At 46.5% G+C, this 21306-nt stretch overlaps 1 protein-coding gene across 2 annotated transcripts in view; it reads left to right on the forward strand.

The window, feature by feature from the left end:
* Positions 1–1039: 1039 nt before the first annotated feature.
* The window catches only part of LOC138566252 (solute carrier family 26 member 6-like), a 1150832-nt gene continuing 1130565 nt past the window's right edge, over positions 1040–21306 (forward strand). The window contains exon 1 of one of the 2 annotated variants that reach the window (XM_069643338.1): positions 1040–1190. The gene's annotated coding sequence lies outside the window, so the exon portion shown is untranslated. Of the gene's footprint in view, positions 1191–13870; positions 13953–21306 lie in introns of those variants that run through there. The other variant, XM_069643340.1, reaches the window with a different exon arrangement.

Raw genomic sequence — 21306 nt, forward strand, 5'->3', positions numbered from 1 at the left:
AATGGAAGGAAAGACTTGGTTGACGAATATCTCACAGATCTGTTTTATCAAGGGGGCTGAGAGGACTCTGATGGCTCGGATGCCGAGGACCTGGGTGACCCTGATGTAAAGAGCACGGTGGGACCCGAGAACTTGAGACCTCAACTAGCTCGTAACAGGCCGCAATGCCTTTTTGAAGAGATGATGTGAGCCACATCATCTCAGACTCACACCTTACCCACGTTGGTGGTAAAGGTTTAATTTGAGGGGGTGTCATGAAGACAGTGAAGTTTCCGGGCGATGGAGCAGTCAGGATGGGCCAGGGGAATCAGTTGGTTGAACATTGAGCAATAAAGAGGTTACAGAACTCCCGGCTCCGTCCTGTTACTGCGCAGCGTGTGCGTGACTCCGGGGACAATGGCTGTACCTCACCCGGAGTGAGTCTAACACAATTTTTGCAACTGAGCTTTATTGAAGGGGGTGGCACCCTGTACCCCATGATAGCTACACGACTGAAAGGTACAGATGTGAAGGCTGCGCCATCCCTCAAACACCCATAATATTGTCTTTTTTGCCACCGCAGAATGTATCCAGTTCGTCCACAAAGTGAGTGAGGAAAAGTTGAAGGCGTGGCGTTTTTCGTCGTGCTCTTATTGAATATTTCAGAATTCTTGAAAAGTGGAATCAGGTCTTTGGGCAGAAATGGCGGGGGGGGGGGGGGATCTTATAATAGGGGATGCGGTCTTATTGGTTGAGAATCGGCCATGAAACTCTGTGGAGTTAAGACGAAAAATATGTGTTTGCATCTATTTATACAAAATTACGTTCTTCCTTTCTGATGGCAAGTTTAGTTATGGCGTTGGTGCATATTAGCAAAGGTCCTCAGGCACTGCCTTATTTTTTGTTACTATCGAGCAAAGGGCAGTGGCGCACGCAAGTCGAATCATGCACGTGGGTATATAGAGCCCGTGCTGCCCCAGCGCCACGTCTTTAAGCACTTCAAGTGCCAGTGCCGCGGCCCTCCCGGCTCACCCTGAGCACTTCACACACTGCTGAATAGGCCTGGCGCGGGGACAAAGTGGCGCGAGTCCAACCGTGTCACAAATAAATAACCATTAGTGAGCGAGCTGAGCAAGCAGAAGCAGCAACCGGGTTCCTGCACCTGCTGCCTCGAAAGAGCAAACACCTGGACTGCCGTGACTCTATGACAGGTGAGCCTTCTGTGCGAGTGTGACTGGCAGCCTGCGTAGGCATTCCCCCTCTTCCTCCAGGAGATAAAGGCACACACTGTCTGCGAATAACCGGAAACTGGTAGACAGGGACGAGCACTGACAGGTGCATCAGAGAAAAAGGACTGCTTGTCCTTCTCACTGAAGCCTGAGGAGTAGAGACTGGGCAGGGAACGAGGTGGGCAAGCCCGATGCTCTAGGTACCGGGCACTGCAGCTCTGCCGCCCTTCTAGGCTTTTGTATTTGCAGCAGGAGGTAGGCAGAGAGGTGCGGTTGTGGCTGGCAGTTTGTTGGTTGTTGCTTTCTTGGCTGTGCAGGGTTAGAAAGTGAAGGCTGCAGAGGGAGAGGTGCTTGGGGAGAGAGTGGTACATTCACCACATGTGAGAGTGAGGTGCAGGGAGCGATGCATGTTGCATGAGGGAGACATCAATGTGTGGTGGGGGTGGGAGTGAGGAAGGGAAATGGAGTGGAGGCGGTGGAAAGTGGTGCTTTTAACAGTAGGGTACATTGGACAAGTGTAGTCAAGAGTGAGAGGTTCACTGAGAATGAGCAGTTTAAGTAATAGTGGGTTCAGAGAGCGTGATCTATGAGAAATGTAGCGGGGAGACAGGGTTTGCGCGAGAGTGCTGCTTGGGAGACAGCCGTGCACTATAGAAGTGAGTGTGCAGCGGTGTACAGGGAAAACCCGGTGTTGGTTGCTTAGGGGAAGACAGAAATATGCAGTCGGTGAAAGTGAAAGTGCTAGTGTGAGGGGGGTAGAGAGACAGGGAGTGGGGCAGGTGAAAGAGGAGGGTAGGGAGCGAGGGGTGATGGGTGTAAGGGGAGGCTGCAAGGCGAATAATGAAGGGAGAGAGTGTGTGCGAGACATGTGCAGGGAGGGATCTTATTGGGCTGCGATGAAGCACGTGGGAGACACATGACGCAAGAAAGTGGTGTGCCATACTTATGAAGGGTGCAGTGGGAAAGATTGGTGCATGAGAGAGGAGCAGTGGCAGAGGGAGAACGCGGGGATGTGCACACCAAATACCATATTGCAATCTGCATAATCCACGCAAAGCATGTGTCCCCATACTGACATGTTTTCTAGTATATGACATTTTCCAGTATATATGTGTAACTTTACAAGCTAGAGGCATGTGATAAGATGAGAAGATATGAGCCTGTGCCAGGCATAAGATGCCAGGACCTGAGATTTCAGGCGGCACGCATCATATTATGGCAGCGCCTAGGCATGCGGAGCTGTACTTTGCATAAGATGGTTACACCTCACTCATGTGGTCTTATCTGACATTAGTAGGCAGTGCCAATGTACAGGAGGGCATACTTGGTATATCAAGCATGATAGGCTGTACGTAATGTATGGAATGGGATGGCATTTGCATTTCTAAAGTGCAAGGGTCACATCCCAAGGGGCATCTTGGCGCTAAAAGCACATGTATTAAATTGATATGAGTCACAACAGCAGAGGGAACCCAGAAACATGTAAGTGTTCTGTCTAGGAAACAGGTATGATTCTAATATTTTTCTGAAAGACCAATTGTGAGAAGTTGTTTGAAGACCAAGGGGAATTGAATTCCAGCAAGTGGACCCATGAACAGAAAAGGCTCTGCCTCCTCACCTGCCATTATTGGAATAAGGTGCAGATCTCAGAGATTGAGTAGGGACATATTTGCCATTTGTCGTTTGCTGTCTTATTTTTATGTATTTATTTGTTACACGCCAGAGCCAGCAGGCATCAGCACCCACATCGACATTTCAGTGGACAGGACATGACACAAGCATCAATTAAAAAAATAGCCTTTCACTTGAGTTTTTAAGCCTTTTTGGAAGCTGAGTAGACTTCCGTGGGCAAGATGTTCCTGGCCTGAGCTGCTTCAACCGGAAAGGACCAACCATTCCCCCTTGCTTGTTTACCCTAGGGTTAACCAGGCGTTGGGCATTACTGGACCGCGGCGCACTGCACAGTTCATATTGTTCAAAACTCTGTTTTTAGGTACGAAGGTTCATTCCCATAGAGGCACTTGTGGGTCAGTGTGGTCACCTTGAAACGTACTCTCGCAACCATTGGTAACGAGGGTAGTTCTTTCCTCACGCTGGAAATAAGCTCTCTTCTCAGGGTATAAATGACAATCCTAACTGCCTACCATGCCCACATTCTTAAGAGCTCTCTCCATCTCTGCCATAGTGACAGGTTTAAACTGGACCGTAGGTTGTTCTATACTTTCCTTAACCTCCAGCATTTCAGGTTGTGCCTCCCTACATAGATTATTAATCATTCTAGTAGGAGCCAAGTTAATCTTATCTGAGAAGGCCCGCTGGACCCTGGCACAATCCTCATTAGAGGGCACGATGAGTTGTGGCTGCACATTGGGCTTCAGAGTGCCCAGGAATAGCCTCTGGGCTGAGGGGGGGTCATGGGGGCAGTACGTAAAAGTTAGTGGGTTGAGTAAAGTGGCAGAGTGAAGAATAACAGGGTAGAGGAGAAGCAAGATGTGAGAGTAATGATTTGTTAGGTACATAGCGCTTTTGCCAAAGCACGCTAGATAGAGCCTTTTACATACAATTACCATCATCACCCTCAGAAGGATGAATGAATGAGTGTGGCTTGCCAGGGATGAAACCTTCAAATCACATGCACATATATCAGCAGCGGGTGCTCAACCAAATGAGTTATCTTAACGGCATGTATAGAAAGCTATACAGTGCTAAGTAAACAGTGTATCCCCTATTTGTAGAAAATAAATATTTTTTAAAACCTCTATACAAATATAAAATGTAACCCATGCATCACAATATTTCCACAATATAGACATAACAACATATTTTACAACAAGTTGGATGAAGTGCACTAGATTTTGTCACAGGACCAAAACTAACCCAAGTCTCAATGAACCACATCATTTTATACATTTTTGCAACAGTCAAAACACTCCCAGATACTTTATTGCAATTCACCCCCCACATGTGATTGGACAAAACCTCTTCAAAGAAATCCCATCTTTCTCCAATTCCTACACTCTCATTGGTAGCCGTTATCTTAACTACCATCTTCAGATCATGTGTAGGGCACACCTCTTTTTAGGATGTGCCTGTGGTAGGTCATGACATCATCAACCAGTTACACATTTGTATGCAAACATGATTCATTACTAGTAATATAACTGGTTTAAGCCCTTTTAACCTTAACCCTTAATTGCACATGGATCGCATAAATGCTTAAACTGATATGAAGAAGGCTGAGTAAACCAGTTCTCCTTTGAACTAGCGATAGCTATCTCATCCCCTGGGTCCCCCGTCTCCATTGGAACATTCTAATCTAAATAACTGCCATTTTATCACACACAGCACATCAGAAAATATAATTGAAACTCCTCGGATTCAATTGCTTTAGCCCCAAGCATTGACTTACACCATGTTTTCCTGCTGCTCTAAAACAAATAGCGAAATCCCTCTGTCAATCTCCCATGTATTCAGGAGGTTACATCCGCTATCGCTTATACTTATCAGACCATAAAAACTATGGCTGGCTCCTTCAGGTGAGTTGACCATCGCTAAGGTCATAGTTACTTATTCACCCATCCTTTGGCCTTTGAAACTCTGCAGAACCAGTTTCTGAAAGCCAACCCCTGACTGCTGTGTTTTAATCTGTTTATCAAAGCCCACTACATATAGATTCATAAAATCCCTTTATATGTTTACTCTGTGTGCATGCATGTTTGATAAATACCATGTTTCCTTTACAGTGGATTCTTGCAGGACAGGCCGCATGCACATTATAAAGACTCCTCATTCCCTGCTTCTGGGCACTCCATAGTACATTATGTCTAAATGGCATTTATATTTCATTTGGCGGTTTTAAAATGTTTTCTTTCTGAATGCGTGTGAATTTAATGTGTATCAGTTCTAATAAAAAAAAGTAACACTAAAAGTAACATATCCCATCCATTATTAACTACACTCGATACATATGATGCAACATCGCGCCCAGTTCGCTGCACCCCCAGTCATCAATATGGCGTGCTCAACATGAACCCCTCATGCTCGTGGGGACCCTTCCGGGCTACCCCAAAACCATCTATTCTGCTGAATAGGGCACACATCTTCTTTCTCTGCAACCAGCATCACCAGGGCCAGTGCGATACTTAGGGCCGGAGGAAGCAATAGACGTTCTAGGCTGCAGCCTAATGCACCAGCCAGCAGGGGATGACAGAGTTCTCTTGAGTCTGCTGTCATGGGTAATAATGGAGGAGATGAAAGACAAACAGAGCTCAAGTGGCTGCAACGAACCCGCTTGAAAATAGGGCGTGCCCTCCTGCAAACTATAGAGCATACAATCCTAGCAATGCCTCAACCCCACTCAATGGTCTAACAAAGCTGTGGCATGTGGGGCAAGGCCTCCCTCAGTTCCCCAGAGGCAAACCTGTCACATTAAAAACAGGAGAGGGATGCAGGGGAGCAGGGGAATGGGTGGGCAAGTGAAGAGTAGAACGCTTCTGCTGTTCTTGAGTGAACTAGATTAATGATCATTGCGCGGGTAAGCAAATACACCTAAAACCATGCGGGGACCCCTCTACATGGTTGCCTGAATTCAGTGCAAGTATTGAAATAACATTAACACAATAAGTAATTGTATTGTGCCCTATTGATGCTGTTTGGTTGTTGTTAGTACCTATGTTCTGAATTGGTCAATTCTGTAATGCATTCTGTGTTCACTGTAGTACATGACATTTGTGTGCACAACATAGATCAACTTATGTCACATTGTCACCTTTCTTTGGGGGAATATATTTGATCATGTGCAATAAACAAATTTGGGCTGAGTTCTAGAAGATAGCTCAATGTGTTATGTACTTGTTACAGATATATGTGTTCATACGCCAGATCACAGTCCCAAATCCTGGCAAGGCAGAATAATCCCCTCATTAAGAGTTTGCCAGTATCCCGCCGAATTACCGGCAAACTGCCCTTATCGTCTCCGCCACCTGACATCCCGGTATTACTGGGATATTACCAGCGCCGCAGAGCCGGTAAATTCCTGTTCCCATGGAGTCCCAAGGACTCAATGGGATGGGATTGCCTGAAACACTGGCACTGGTATTTCAGCATCACACGATATGTAAAGATCACTGTTGAGTGGGGAATGTATTTTCTGTCTCCTTTATATGATGATTATGTTGGTTATCCCCTAACCGTGAGAGAGAGGGAATGTTAAAATAAGGGGAACGGTAGACCTTTGTAAAGATAGAACTGGTATTACTGGTGCCAGTGATTCGGGCAATTTCTTTGCCGGTAGGGGCCTGATCTGCCAGCATGTCAGCCCTGCCGGGAGATCCGTGGCCCCAACCGGCAAAGTTGAAGTGTGCCCATACGGAAACAATGCCAGAGACGGCATTACCAGCATTTCTCCCGGCCCGGCACACTTATAATGAGGCCCGCAGTCTTTTCCCTCTCAAAGGTTGACAAACTTAGTATGAACACTTTAATGATAGTAACACCTACCTTCTAGCTAGAACAACCTACTAGGACTAGAAAAACCTAGTCATAATAATGAACACAGCATCAATGTGGTGCGAGCCCAGAGCTTGTTGCTTCCAAACAAGGTTTGCAAACACTGGGTAGTGTGAGGGGACGGACATAGGAGACAGACACAGGTAGTGTTTTTTTTGCCAATACTTTATTTAAATAATAATGGGGTTTGGAAACATGCCTCACCAGCCGTAACGCTATGAGGGGGTTCCTTGCCTCAACAAAACGAACAAATGGACCAGACATCGCCAGAATGGCCAAAATAAAGTTCTCTGTCCTCAGTCAAGAACCTATTGTGACCATCACGCTCTCAATGCTACCAAAATCTACTATAAGGTATATTGGGTCATGTCCTACTTCCCTGTAGCCTTCCTCAAATTGACAATGCAAAGGTTCAATGTGGAAAGAAATGCAAAATGTGTTCCAAAGCAAAGTTCCCCAGAGTAAGACTCTCTACCTTGCTGGTCCGCCTACTATTTGGGTAGGGACCTACTTCCTTTCAAGCGGATCTGACAGTGCCGGGGGAACAAGTCTTTTCTCAGGTTTGCTAATTACCAAGACTAATACACATATTTAGTCTGCTGTAATGTCTGTAGCAGACTTGGTTTACTTTATTGCCAAATCTGTATGTTTTACTCACTATCCCAGTTGACTTGGGGCACCTGAACTGCCACGTAATGTCTTATGTTTTTCCAAAACACTGGGACGAGGAAAACACTGGGACGAGGAAAAACCTGCGCTTTCAATGATTACAAGGGATTGAATGATACTTTCTTTGTCCATCCAGTTACACCCCTTTTGATCAGTGATGGCCCACCCACCCACCCTGTACCCGCTACACCCCTCCCCCCCAAGCGGCACCTGCTTAGCTGTCTCGTTACGCCACACGATTTCCCTGCCAATTCTCTCCTTTCTGCCTGGGTCTTCCGGGGTATCCTCCCAGAGCTGCCTACACGAGCAAAACCAGTCCTTAGCGCCCTTCCTCTCGCTCCAGGAGCAAGCTGTTCGCTGCCCACCACGTGTGGATATTTCCGACGGTGTCTGCCTTTGATGGTGAGTGCCTCCGGCATTCGTCTGCCAACTTTGCTGCTCCTCGCAAAGTTGCCATTTGTGTTTTCACACAACAGCGTACTCGCTCCACCAGCGACCGTGGGTCTCCCTGACTCAGATTCTGGCTGTTTGCTTTGCCTAGCAAGAAGGCCAGCTCCATTCAAGCACCGGACCTTTCCCTTCATTACATCCTCTTACACTTTGCCCCTGTTGCGAGCTGACCGGATCCCAACTGCCTCCTGCACTCAGACGCCAGAAGTCATTTATGCACTTCTCCACTTTCTCCTTCACTGCCTCCCTCACCGCTTCTGGCTCTTCTGCTTCACTGACTCCCACGGTTCCAACCACTACTGCTGCTTCCACCACCACAACCACTGCTATTTCTGCTAGGACAACAGCCCGTGTTTTGTCCTTCTTCCTTTTTATTGTGTTCCTTGGTTTCATTGTAAGGGTAATAACCAGTGGACCCATATGCAGGCAGGATGAACATACATGAGCCTACCTTGGGTGTCCCAGGCTTTCTCCCCCACCCCAAGTAGTACACAACACATTGCTTTGGTGTTGGCAAATAAAAAGGCTGTGGAATTTTTATTTGTACAAATATGGTCATAACAAACATAATCATAATTACATAACCATAGTATGCAGTGCTTTTGGGCACGGGGTCCTGAGGATTGCCCCCTCTGGCTCATGCCGCCACACCTGGGCTGGTTACCGGCTGTCCAGGTTCCCCCAAAGGTTAGTTAGTGACAACCTCTGTTAGCTAGGGTATCTATCTGTCTATGAAAATGTTCCATACCTAGTCCTGATAGATGGGTTCCGTCCTTGTAAAACAGATCTGGGATGCCCAGTGTTATGGCGCTGTGCCTTACGAAACCGAGCCCCTGCCTGTGCAAAACTTTTCTACGCCCCCGTTTAGTTTCTTTCTGCCCATGTCCACGGATTTGTAACAGTTTCCTCCCAGCCAGGCTTTTCTGGGTAGAATAGAGGAGTAGAAAATCTTTGTGTCCCTCTAGTTGTGGGTGATGGCCACCAAATAGCTGCATATCTCTTCGTACAATCTTCTCCTCCCCATGGTTACTATGTCATTAACCCCCAGGTGGATGACTAAGAATTTGGGCGGGTCCCTGTAGGCCACTAAATCAGGCAGTTTGTCATGGATTTCCAGCCAAAAGAGGCCTCTGTAGCCCCACCATGAAGAAATTATAGTCTTAAACGTTGGCACTTCTTTTGTCTCTTCAGCCCATCGCCCAGTTCTGAATACAAAGGAGTGCCCCACTGTCCAGGTGGATTTTAGGGGCATGTCATGATCTGTTTGCGGCAAAGAAAGTGGGTGGGGTGGGGGTCTGAAAGAAATTCTATATTAGTTCAGGTCGTATGTATTTTTTTAAAACAATCTCATTTCCAACCGCCTAGGGTTTTCACCTGCTGAGCCCCCAAACCTCCCTGCTATGCTGTGGTTGCTGCACCAATTCTGAAGGAATGTGTGCCAAATTATTTTGGGTCCCAACCAGCTTTACCTTTGGCTTTCAACAGAATCCCTTTAAACGGGTAGTGGCTAAGGGCAGAGGAATCCATGTGTATTGGAAATCTTCCCCCTACCCGTGGGCGCTGTGCGCTGCAAGGATTGGTTGTGCACACGGGGCAGTTGTTCACGTCGTCAATACAATAAATGTTTATTTCTCTTTTTGCACCCGTTTTAGATTTTTGTACATCAATGGTGATGCTTTCTGCTCTCACCCTTGTATCCATCATCCGTAGGTCATTGTTGGCTTTGGTGCTGGATACTATGAGCTTGCTTACCCAAAATGCCCCGAAATATGCGATCGAGAAAGCCATTTTGAACAGCAGCGTTTCATAGGGGTGTGTGCATATGCTGTCTATTAACCCTGTTATTCGAATCAGTTTTTGAAATTCCAAAGGGCGTCGCTTATCTATTTGAGGCCCTTCTACTTTACCCCAGCCTTTTAGGGCATATGTGATTAATGAACTCTGCGTGTCGTCTGAGCCACCTTGCAGTTTCGAGAAATAGGATACTGCAGTGAGGTGTTTTTTTTGCCCAATCCCTCTTAAAACCCTGGTTGTAGGCCCACCTCAAAAATGCATTGATGTCCTTAGTTGTCAACAACTCTACATGATTTTGCCATGACACATTTAGTACTGTTTGTAGACCCTTACTGTACTGTGATGTAGTGTTGCTCGCCAAAGCTTTTTTGGCCATATCTACGAGGAACCCCATGTCAGGGTCTGAAATTTCTGTAGGTAGAATATCACTGCATGCACCCGTATTTGAGGTGCTTGAATGAGGTTGTCCATCCCAGCCCCAGCAGTTCGGCATTGGCGTTGATGCAAATGATTCTATTCTTCCAGAATCTCCCAGCTGTCTTTTGGGATCTGTGACATTTCTTTCCGGGCGTGAGGTGCCGTTTCTCGAAATGTTTTCCACTGAAAGTGAGATAAAGCGAGATAAAGCATCTGCAATGTTCTATTGTTGATAATCCCCACCATTGCCACGTTGTCAGACCATGCAGTAAGTTCAGTGTTTGCTGGTCGCCTGCCCCACATGCGTAATGATAACCAGATTGGTATGATCTCTAACAGGGTAATGTTTTTGGTCCAACCTGCTGGATGCCATGCTTCAGGCCATTCTCCAGCCACCCAGTCTGTTTCTAACATGGCCCCAAAACCCTTGCTCCCCGCTGCATCAGTGAAAAAGGACCCTTTTGTCCCTTAAATTCAGTGGCGAGCGCCAAAGTGTGGCCCCGTTGAAGTCTGTGAGGAACTCTTCCCAGACTTTTAGGTCTTCCTTCAGGTTTTCCCCCAGTCTGACGTGCAAATGGGGTTTGTTGCATGCTTTTGTTCTTAGCTCCAAACTTCTAGTGAAAACCTTCCCCTGGGCAATTATCCCAGCTGCAAAATTCAAGCTACCAGCCAGTGATTGCATCTCCCTGACTGTGCTTTTTTCTTTTTTGCCATCTTTTGGATTTTGTCTAAAAGCTCTCCTACTTATTTTGTTGGTATTTTGCAAATCCCTGCAACAGTGTCTATTTCAATTCCCAGAAAAATGATGTTAGTTGTTGGGTTGGTCGTTTTTCTCGGCTGCCAGCGGTATGCCCCACTGCGCTGCCATTTTCATCATTTTTGATAGTGCTCTCTTGCATTCCCCTGTACCGGCTGGGCCTACCAGCATGAACTCAACTAGGCAGTGCACTACCTGAGCCCCAGTACTCGTTTCTGGAAAACCCACTGGAAGAATTAATTGAACTGTTCGAATAGCGTGCATGATACTGCACAGCCCATGGGCAGGCATCTGTCTACATAGAATTTGTTGTCAAACAGAAACCTAACCGTTGTTGCGAGCTTGGGTGGACTGGTAGCAGTCTGAAGGCTGACTCTATGTCCAGTTCTGCCCTCAGTGCCTTCCTGCCGCAGTTCTGTATTATTCTCAAGGCTTCTTGGAAATGTATATAATTCACAGCTGATTTTGTTTTAGGGATGACGTCGTTAAGTGACTGTCCCTTGGGGTACGATAAATGGTGTATCACTCTCATTTTCTCTGGTTCCTTTTTTGGCACCAACCCTAAAGGATATATTATAAAATGTTTAAATGGCATTTTGTGCCATGGTCCCCCAATTCTACCCAGTTCTCTCTCTTTGCCATTTTATTCTCTCATTATTCCTGGGTTGTCTCTTGCTGAAATTAAGTTTTTTGGGATTTTTTGTGAACCCAGTCCTTTGAATGGAATGCGGAAACCCTTTTTGAAACCTTCTTCTATTGCTGTGCTGATGTTACTGTCTGGTTAAGCAGCTAATACATATCTGAAACTGTCAACATTGATGGGAGTCCTATCTGGCTTCAGTTTTATTTTCTGCTCTATAATACTGGCTTTCTTGGGTGCAGTTGCTGCTGGGGTGGTCACCCGTGCAGTTTGAGCAATTATGTTTATATCTGCACTCTTTTCCCCATGCAAATTCATTTTTTCCATGATTCCATCAGGTACTTTTGTTGGAGTTTTGTGTTTTTGCTTGGCACAGGTATTTGACCTAGTCACCCATGGCTGTTTTTTTTCTCGAAAGGGCTGCTCCCCTTTTCTGTTTTTATCATTTTCTGGTGCCCTGTTGGCCCCCTGAGTGTTCTTATTTGTTTTATTGGATGCCTGGGCTATCTCATCCTCTGATGGTGGTTTCCCGTTCATCAGATATAGGTCTTGTTGGCCCCTTGAGTGTTCTTATTGTTTTATTGGATGCCTGGGCTATCTCATCCTCTGATGGTGGTTTCCCGTTCATCAGATATAGGTCTTTTTGGACTTCATCCCATTCAATGGTTGTTCTTTCTGACATGTTTCTCCTGAACCTTATATCATAAGCTATCCAACCATTCCCTTCATTTGTATTTTTGACTTCCCGCATTTTGTCTATGTAAGCTAGCATTTTGTTCCCCTCCCCTGGGTATTTTTTCAGAAAAACTGTTGCTAGTATGATGAAACTTTTTAACCAATTATCCCAATTCCGCTCCACATGGGCATTTCTAGCTACTGCTTTTTCTTTTTTTGGGTCTCTGAAAGCGTCCTGCCCTTTTCGCTGTGCTTCAATAAGTGAAAACACTTCTATGTACTCCTTAGCCCATATTGCCACTTTTATTGTTTGGTCGATTTTCCATGCAAGTGATTTTTTGTATCTATTTAGTATTTCTGTTTCTAATGCTTTTAATCTTTCCTCTGACTGGGCACTGGGTGGGATCTGCCAGTCCTTCTTTGCTTGCCACCGTTGTCCCTGCTGTTGCTGTGATGGGTGCAGTCCATGCCTTACTGCCCCCAAACCTGTTCCTAAACTCCCAAGTGGCTCTGGTATTGGGGTAGCTCCGTTTTCAATGATCACTGTGGATTCTAGGGGGACATTGCTTTCAATGGCTACTGCTGGCTCTTTGGGTGCCTGCTGTTTTTCCCTGATTTCCGTCATCATTTGCTCAATTTCTTTCATATTTTAAGACTGTCGTGTTAAATATTTTTCGGTAAAGTTATCAAATAATAGAGACCATTTTTCAGCTTTTTTACCTTTTATTCCACCATCTTCCTGCATCTTGGATTTCTTTGCTGGTGGGGGTGTGTCCTCCTCCTTTATTGTTTCAGCCTCTTCCTCCTCTGTCTTTCCATAGAGATGTTTCCGGACCCATGGCCAACCGTGATGTTCTGCTGCTTCCTCTGCTATCCGTAGAAGTTGGGATTTTGCTTTATGTGGTATTTTCTTGGGTGGCATGGTTTACAACTGTGTTGTTCCCCGTGTTCAGGGTATTGGGAAGTCTGTCTGGTTATCCTAGTACTTCCGTGTGCCCCGTGTTCAGGGTACTGAGTAACTTGGAGTTGAAGCTTGCTTCAGTTTCAAATTGTTCTGCAGCTTGTTTTTGTGCTTGAGCCACCTAGTTCTGGCTTTGAGTTAATGCGCACCCTTTTGCAGCTTTTTTCATGCTTTTTTCCGTGTTGATTCGCTTCCTTGAACAATCGAAAAGTGCGGCAAAACTTTGTACCAAAGAAAATTTTGCCTGCTCCAAGTTCGTCCTGGTTATTCAGTTTGGAACGTTTATATCGGGCTTTGTTTACCCAATGTGTCAAAAACACTCTGCCTTGACCTGCTTCCAAATGTTTCTATGTGCTTTCGTTTCTGACAGTCTGTTGCCTGGTAACCTTCGCAGGGCTTTCTGCCCACTGCTATAATGCAAGTTGCTGTGACCGCCTTGAGATCTGGGCTCCTCTTTCGGTTGTTTCCAGCTCACACTGCTGGCTCCTTACCCCGTTTCAAACTTCCTATTCCAGCGAAAAAGGCTTGCTTCGTGCATCTCAATTGATCAGCCTCAAAATTATGCTTTTGCAGTGTTTTTATGTCAAAACTTTGACGTCTTGATTACTGCCTTGGAACCTGTTCGTAATGCGCTTTTGCAATGTTTTCCAAAACGCTCCTCATCGTCCTGCTTCCAACGAGCCTTCGTCTCTGTAAGTAGGGTGCCATTTCACCCTGGCCGGGGCTTCTGCAGGCTGCCATAATGTTCTTTGTTTTGTACGCGTTGCGTTCCAAACTCCGCCTCCGTTCCTTTGCCGTTCACTCATCGGATCCTGTACCGCTCACACTAGCAGGTTGGCTTCTCCCGATTCTTCAGTGCTGCGGCTCCTCCAGGTTAGTGGAGTTTCCTTTGGTCCGTCTCCCTCTGTCGTGCCTTGAGTTACACGCTGGGATGTGTCGGTTACGCGATGTAGCCCGAAACTCCTCACACCTTCTGCCTCTTCCTGGACCTGCTACGAGGTCGATGTCAATGCTCCGTTCTTAAGAAAAGATTCCCACTGCAGTCTTTAGTGACAGAATAAGTCAAAACTCCAGTCAGAGGGCTGTAGTTGAACAGAGCTATGTTCAAAGAAAAAGCGAGACTCTGTGTGCGCAGTGAACTCGGTTTGGGTCCCCGTGCAGGGTTCCAAACTGATTGTGGTTTGTCTGCTCAAACGCAGATTTTTATGTTGGAGCCAGGGGCTGGCCCTGGGTCCTTGTTGTGCCTTTGTGGGGGGCTGTGCTGCCAGCCCCCAAGGCTGGCTGGCGCTGACGGCCTCCGCACCCCGGGGTGCTTTCCTTTGTTGGAACCCTGCCTGTTTCCTTAGCGTGGGCACTCAGCGCCTTGCCTTCCCCCCCACTTTATCCTGCCCTTCTTGCCCCCCCATCCCTACTACCCCCCTCCCCCCCTCCCCGCATCAGTCATCCCATGCAGGCGGAAGCAACAAAAATTGACACGACACCTGTTTATGATTGGAAGGTTAACATGCCTCAGCAGCTTTATTTGCATAAAGTCTTGGAGTTATCTTACAGGCGATCCGTAATTCACCGTCACTGATATACTTATTCAAAGTGCGGCTACCTAGGGCTTACCCCCCCCTCCCCTCCCCCATCGTCCTCGTCCGGTGGACGCCTCGGATTGAGCCCGGCCCTGGCTATCCACCTCTCTCTACCCCGGCCGTTGGTGATGTCAATTTTGCCCCCATTTCCCCCTGCCCCCCCATTTGCTAGGTCTTTGTTGCGGATGCCCGACCCCCCCGCACACTTACCCCGTGTCCTAATCGGGCTCTAGCTAAAACCGGCAGCCACGCGGTGCCTCGCTAATGTTCAGGTTCCTATACCGGCACCACCACAAGTGCCCTTACAATTTATTTACGTATCCGTATTTGGGCCGGCACCGCCCTCCGATACCGTCCCCCACTTTCTGCCTGCCTAGTTGGTCGTCGCTTGCGACGTCCATCTAACCTTTTCTTACCAAACTCTATGCAGCCCCCCCTACGCCTTCGCGTTGTTCCGGTTATTGGCATCCCAGTCCTACCCCCGCTATGCAAAACCCCCCCCCCAGGTCTCCCTCCTGTGTCCCCGAGCCCCAAGAAACTTCGCAGTTCGCCCTCAGCAAAGGCACCCCCCCCCTCCAACTGCAGCCTTAGCAGGTGTCCTCCCCCCTTAGCTGGTGTCATATCTCTTCCGGATTCCCTGTCCCTCGTACTATCTTCCTTTCCCAACTGTCTCCCCCATTCCCCCGGTCCCCTTATGCTGCGCCCCGCCAGGCCCCCTCTTTCCTGTCCTTGCTGGCCCTCCTTGTCCGAGCTCCCCCCCCGATGTTCCTACCTTTCTTCCTCCCTCCTCCAGCTCCCCCCCCTTACCCCTCCCCCTTCGTGACGACTTCCCCCTGCTGTATTTTTGTCCCGGTAGCATAACCCCCCGTATTCTCCTCTTGTTCCCCCCCAACCAGCTTCACTTGCTGCCCTCTTTTAGTTTGTTGTTCGTTCCCTCCCCCCCCCGCAATTTGGGTCTTGGAATTGTCTCCCAAGTCCCCTACATCCCTCCCCTTTTACCCCAGGGCCTCCCCCCAAGCCTATTGCTCTTGGGGCGCCGTGCATCTAAACTCTTGGCTGCTCATTCCCCTGTGGGTCTGGCAGTGCTTCGTAAGGGGATTGCAATGTAACTCCGCTGGGCGACCTGTAAAACAAAAGAAAACATTTTTATTCACATACTTTTCACCGGGAGGGTGGGTGGGAAAAAGAACGAAGCTCCGGCGAGACGGGAAACCGAGGGAGGATGTGTGATTGCTCACACAACGCCGGGCTTTTATGGCCGGCTTCTCCCCAGTTTCCCGCCCTGCGCCTCCGCTTTCGCGCCCTTCAGGGGGGGGCGGGCCCTGTATGTCGTCATCTTCCCGCCCCCCGGCGCGTCCTTTCTTACAGGTGGGGGGGGAGGGCGGCCTGGACCGCCCCCACTAAGGGGCGGCGCCCGCCATGCCAGCTTTCCTGGCGCGTTCGCCCGCCGTTCTGCCTAGCCTAAGTGTTTAGCACCTCTTTAGGAAGGAACGGCAAGGTGTTGTTTAACACCCTGCCCTTCCTTCTTCTCTTCCCGGGCCGGTGACTGTGTGTCGCCTTGTAGTTGCGGTCGGGGAGAGGGGAGAGCACAGGCTCATTGCTGGGCTGTTGCTTGCCCCTCTCCCCTGCCTGGCTTCCATGGGGCATGGGTTGCCGGGCCTCACTTGGTGCCTGCAGCGTTTCCCTTCAGTGGCCTCATCGTCTCGGTACTACTTACTCCTAGTGTTGGTGTTTCTATAATAGAAAACATTGCTAGAGGTATTCAGTCAGGGTTTAGCGTAGGGGTAGTTGGCAGAAACGTCCGGAAATGTCGTTTTAGCAACATGGGTGTCATGTTCGTTTGCCAATGAAAAGGCATGATACTTTTGGGTTCATCCTAGTAGCCACCGCCATGAAGATCATAATGCATTAATCAGAAGAGGTGATTAGGTAGCCAAATTAGAGAGAGTGAAGCCAAAGAGTCAAGGCCCATAACTGGCATTACCACGGGACAATACAATGATCATGGGCAGATCATTTTATCTCAGTGTATAGGACTGTGGGGCCTTTGGTGGGAGTGGGGGTCTTTCGCTTCTCACATTCTAGTGGCATTTTGTAGCTGGTAGAGAGTGAACCAACTGTCATAGGCCTCCAGCAAACTTATTTTAAGGTCTGCTTAGTTGCTACAAAAAACTGTTTGCTAGTCATGAAATTGTACAAAAAAGCAATCTCCAAGTCTGTGTCAAACAATGACTACATGCAGGTAAGCCTATCGCAAATGTTCTTTCGCTGGGTGAGTATAAATCTATAAAGTAAAACAGACAACCTAGATTAGCTCTTTGGGGTTCACATCATATAGTTATCTGATACGTGTTGTGTTCCTTTTATGATGGAGAAAATAAAGCTACAATCATTATTTTTGCACAGAATTGTAAACAAAATATTGTCAGGTTTGTTTGTTATGTGATTAGTGCACTTTCCGAGAATGTGGTCGAGTGCCAACATATCAGACGTGACCCAAAGTGTGTGATCCTGGACAACTCTTTAAATCTCATAGTGGCTGACCTGTCAAAAATGGCATCCCTAATATTTCAAAGTTGTCAGCACTTTCCAAAACATCCACACTCACACAGTTTAAATGGCTACAGTGTTAGTTCATATAGAATAATAGCAACCGTTGGAATTGTGCACAACACAGTGTGTTTTATTTGCACACTCATGGCAACAGCACATTAAAAAACATGTCCTCTTTTAATCTCAGCCTATGTGCGGGTACGTGCTACTTCCCGGTAACCTCTGATCCATGTGTACATTACTCGCTGCTTCCAATAGTTATCATTTATCCGTGCAGTTCTCTACCTATGCTGGAATATGTATATTTTTGACGTACGACTCCTGATCTGTGTCCTTTAGCTACACTAGAAGCCTGTATACGTTCCTTGCTCTTTTTAATGTTAAAATGTCTCCTGCACCTATGCTAAAACACAAGTGCCCTCATCATGGACAGCTAACGTGGCCCTTGCAATGCCACTATATTCATTATTCTCATTCCAGCAAAATGACAGGGGTAAAGGGACATTGAGTGAGTTCCAACACGTATCTTAATCGCTAACACTACAGCATATCAAGCTATGGGTTGCGATTGTAACTAAGGTCTGAGGATTGTAAATATAGGCTGGTGGAGGGCGAAGACCAGTGAGTCTTGGGGTCCCTATTTCATTTGGTTTGGGGGAGCCAACGTTGTCTGTTCCTGGGACCCATAATATGTTAAGATGCCGCCACTTGAAAGGATCAGACACAAACTCATAGAGAACAGGCCAGGGGAAGAATGAACCAATAGGGCCCCATCTGTCTGTAGTATGGTTCCCTCCATTCCTCAACATAAAATTATTTCACCCATGTGTATGCCTTCCATGTATGCCATTGAAACTTGGGCACAAGAGTAAACATCTTGTTGAAACGTATTTCCCTTCTCTGACTGCAGGATGTTGGATGTTTATGCACAGGAGCCCCACCCAGAGTCCTCCACCATAAAGAAAGCACTTGGGAGCCTCTACAGAAAGACCACCCTGCTAAAAGAAATACCAATGAAGCCTAGTAATAGCTGTAATATTCCCAGCTCTGACGCAGGCAGGAGGCTTAGCCTGGTCATCAGCTGGAAGGGGATTGACCCCTTTAATTGCAATTTACAAATGCCCTCCCTATAATGCATAGCACCAAAATGCTTGAATGACTACAAGCATGTGACTATCACACCGATTCTCCTGGGATGCAAGCCTGAAAGATGTTCAGACATATATGGAGTAGTTTGTACAGATTTAAAGCTGTTGTATATGAGGTGTGGAGATATAAACCACTTGGGGCATTGTTAACCACTTCGTATTTCAAGCTGGCACATGTAGTCTTGACACGAGATACAAAGGACATGACATAAAGAACATGACTTTAAAGTTCTCTTTTGACACATTATTAAGAAAGAATAGTGTACATAAAGTAATGATGTTAGATGAGAAAAGGGGGTTGTGTATGCGCTTCAATACTGCACGAGCCATCTCTTTGTTTTATCCTTACACAGGTGATTGCATGAATTCTGTTTTATTGGGTAATACCAACATGCATTATTACAATGTTGTTAAGTTACTGGTACTCACTGTGATGCAGTGAATTTGACTCCTCTGCTTGTGGCAATTGTTTCTGGTTAGTGTCAATGTTTAGGTCAATGAGCCAGATCCACAAAAAGCAACACATTTGGAAGGAGTGCAGAGATTGTGCTAGTTTCATTTGTGCTGCTTTTACCAATGTTCAGGTCCCCTTAATCACAAAGCATTTCTGGAGGGGCTGGACTGTAGCGCAAAGATGAGTTCTTTGGCCAGATGCGCTGTCCAGCCCCCATGCATGCATTAGTTTCGGGAGCATGCTCCCAATACTAATGTATGATGGGCTCCCAGAAACCACATGGTTACTGGGAGTGCATTACACCAAGACAGGCCGCTAAAGGGCCTGTCTCAGTGAAATGACTGAAAAATAAGCATTTCTATCCCCGTTTGGGGGATGGACTTGCTAGTGTGACAGCTACAGATCAACCTGCACCTGTCACACTTTACAAAAATCATGACATGGGTAATTTCTTTTTTCAAAAGGCACAGGGAGGTTAGCCTGATTTCTTGGCATTTTCAAGCAAATCCCATTTGTGAATTTGTAATGCTCTTTAAAATGCACAGAAACTCCCCTTATTTGCGCTACTGCGCAAAGGGGGGGGAGGCATCTGAATGAGCGCTTCTTAGATGCACTCATTCAGATGCTCTTTGTGAATTAGGCGGCTACCTTTTCTTTACGCACTTTTTTCAAGAATCTGGTCTAATTAGTCTGCAACTTCTTCATCTGTGGGGTGCATTTAAAGGCCCCAAACTTATGTCCCTTTCACATGAATGGCAGGATTTTAAACACTGAAACAAAAACGGCCTGGCCTTTGTTGTTGTTTTTCAAGTAAAATTAAACAGCCAAGTGGAAAGTCGCCTGCCTATCGTTACCAATAGATAAGCAGCCTTTTAATTTACAAAAGAAGGAGGAATCAAAGATCCCTGTTACATGAAAAACAGGATCTTTAAACATTGAAAAAAAAAACGGCCTGCACAGGTGTGTGCAAATAAAAGCAGTATGAAAAAGTGAAGAAACGCAAAGTATAACTGCTCTCAGAAAAATGTCAGGAAAACAAAGCATGATGTGCGGGTTCACAAAAAGCACTGTATATTATGTTCCACCTACAAAAATCCAGTGACATTTGAAGATCCACTTTGTCTTCATGGAAAAAAAAAATGTCCCACTCCCAGCCTGGATGTCACATCTCCCATCTAATGACGAACTGCAATAAAATGTCCTGCTAAAGGTGTCAACATTAAGTGTTCTCCAGACCTGCTGGCTCTGAAAGCATTGACTTCAAGAAAAGTTACCCTTGGCTGAAGCATGACTAATATGTGAGAAATTGGGAGCACCCACTTGAAAGAGCAAGCTTTCAACACAGGAGCTGATAAAAAGATACAAACAAACTCCAGGTACAGGCTGAGGTAGTTAAAACAGAGGGCTGGAAGGCAGAAAAAGGGCCATTTGTCCCACATAAACATTCACCCATAATTTAAAAGGACTAATATGATTTAGGTTTTTTTCTCAGCAACCATAATTCGCAGGTGATTTTGGGGATATACAATTCATCTACCTGTGACTCTGGGAACTGTAATGGGAACTGTAATTGGAACAGGTAAACTAGGCTTCTGGCTGATATGATCATGTTCCACATGTGGGATTTGGTGAACGGGTGGAAAATGAAATTACGGATATGCTTAATAACTTACATATTCAGAACTGTTGTGCTTTTTATGGAAATGGCAGAAATGTGCCACATGACCGTGCTACATGGTACGGATTTGGTGGTCGGCTTATCTAACTCTCCATGATTATCTGAATCAGAAAATATGTTTAGTATGGCAGTTGCTAGTAAAATTATGAAGTTGTGATACGTTACTAGTTTTTGCCAAAAAGTTGAAAGGAGAAAAAAGGACAATTGCAAATGGGAATTGCAATATGTTGTTCAGGACCCCTAAACCAATCCTGACTTGGAGGCTGGGTTTGGGAGGAGAGAGAAGGGTAACTGTCCAATCCTAGTGGCAGGAATTATTGCAGGGTACTTCTCCAACATTGTAATATTGGTGGTGTCATCACTGCTATGTAAAGGAGACTTCACTGGGACAGAAGAAACCAGACAGACAGGAACAGACAGAAAGAGAGGAAGACAAACAGACTATCAGGAAGGCTGCTGAACCTTACTATCTGACAGCTGGAAGGAAACACCAGAAAAGATTGCTGAGAGTGCAACTGGGTGGAGATGTCTATTTCTAGGAAGGCCTCAAAGCTGACTATGTCCTATGGTGGAGAGCGGGAGGCTGTCTTTCCAGAGTGCCCTGAGATGCAGCTGGCTTTCCTGAACCCTAATCAAAGGCTTGCTATATAAGTAGAACTGAGCCCTGGGGATCCAAAAGGTGTGGGAGTCTGCTTGCCTTGAATCCTTTCACTTTATAGTGGGTGGTAGGGGGGGCGCAAAACTGTGTAGATCCTTAGCCTATTTAACCAGAAATATTAATCTAATTAATTCCCCATTTGGCAGAACACTACGGGGT

Source organism: Ambystoma mexicanum, chromosome 2p, assembly GCF_040938575.1.
Source record: "Ambystoma mexicanum isolate Mex_15411 chromosome 2p, UKY_AmexF1_1, whole genome shotgun sequence".
Taxonomy (NCBI): domain Eukaryota; kingdom Metazoa; phylum Chordata; class Amphibia; order Caudata; family Ambystomatidae; genus Ambystoma; species Ambystoma mexicanum.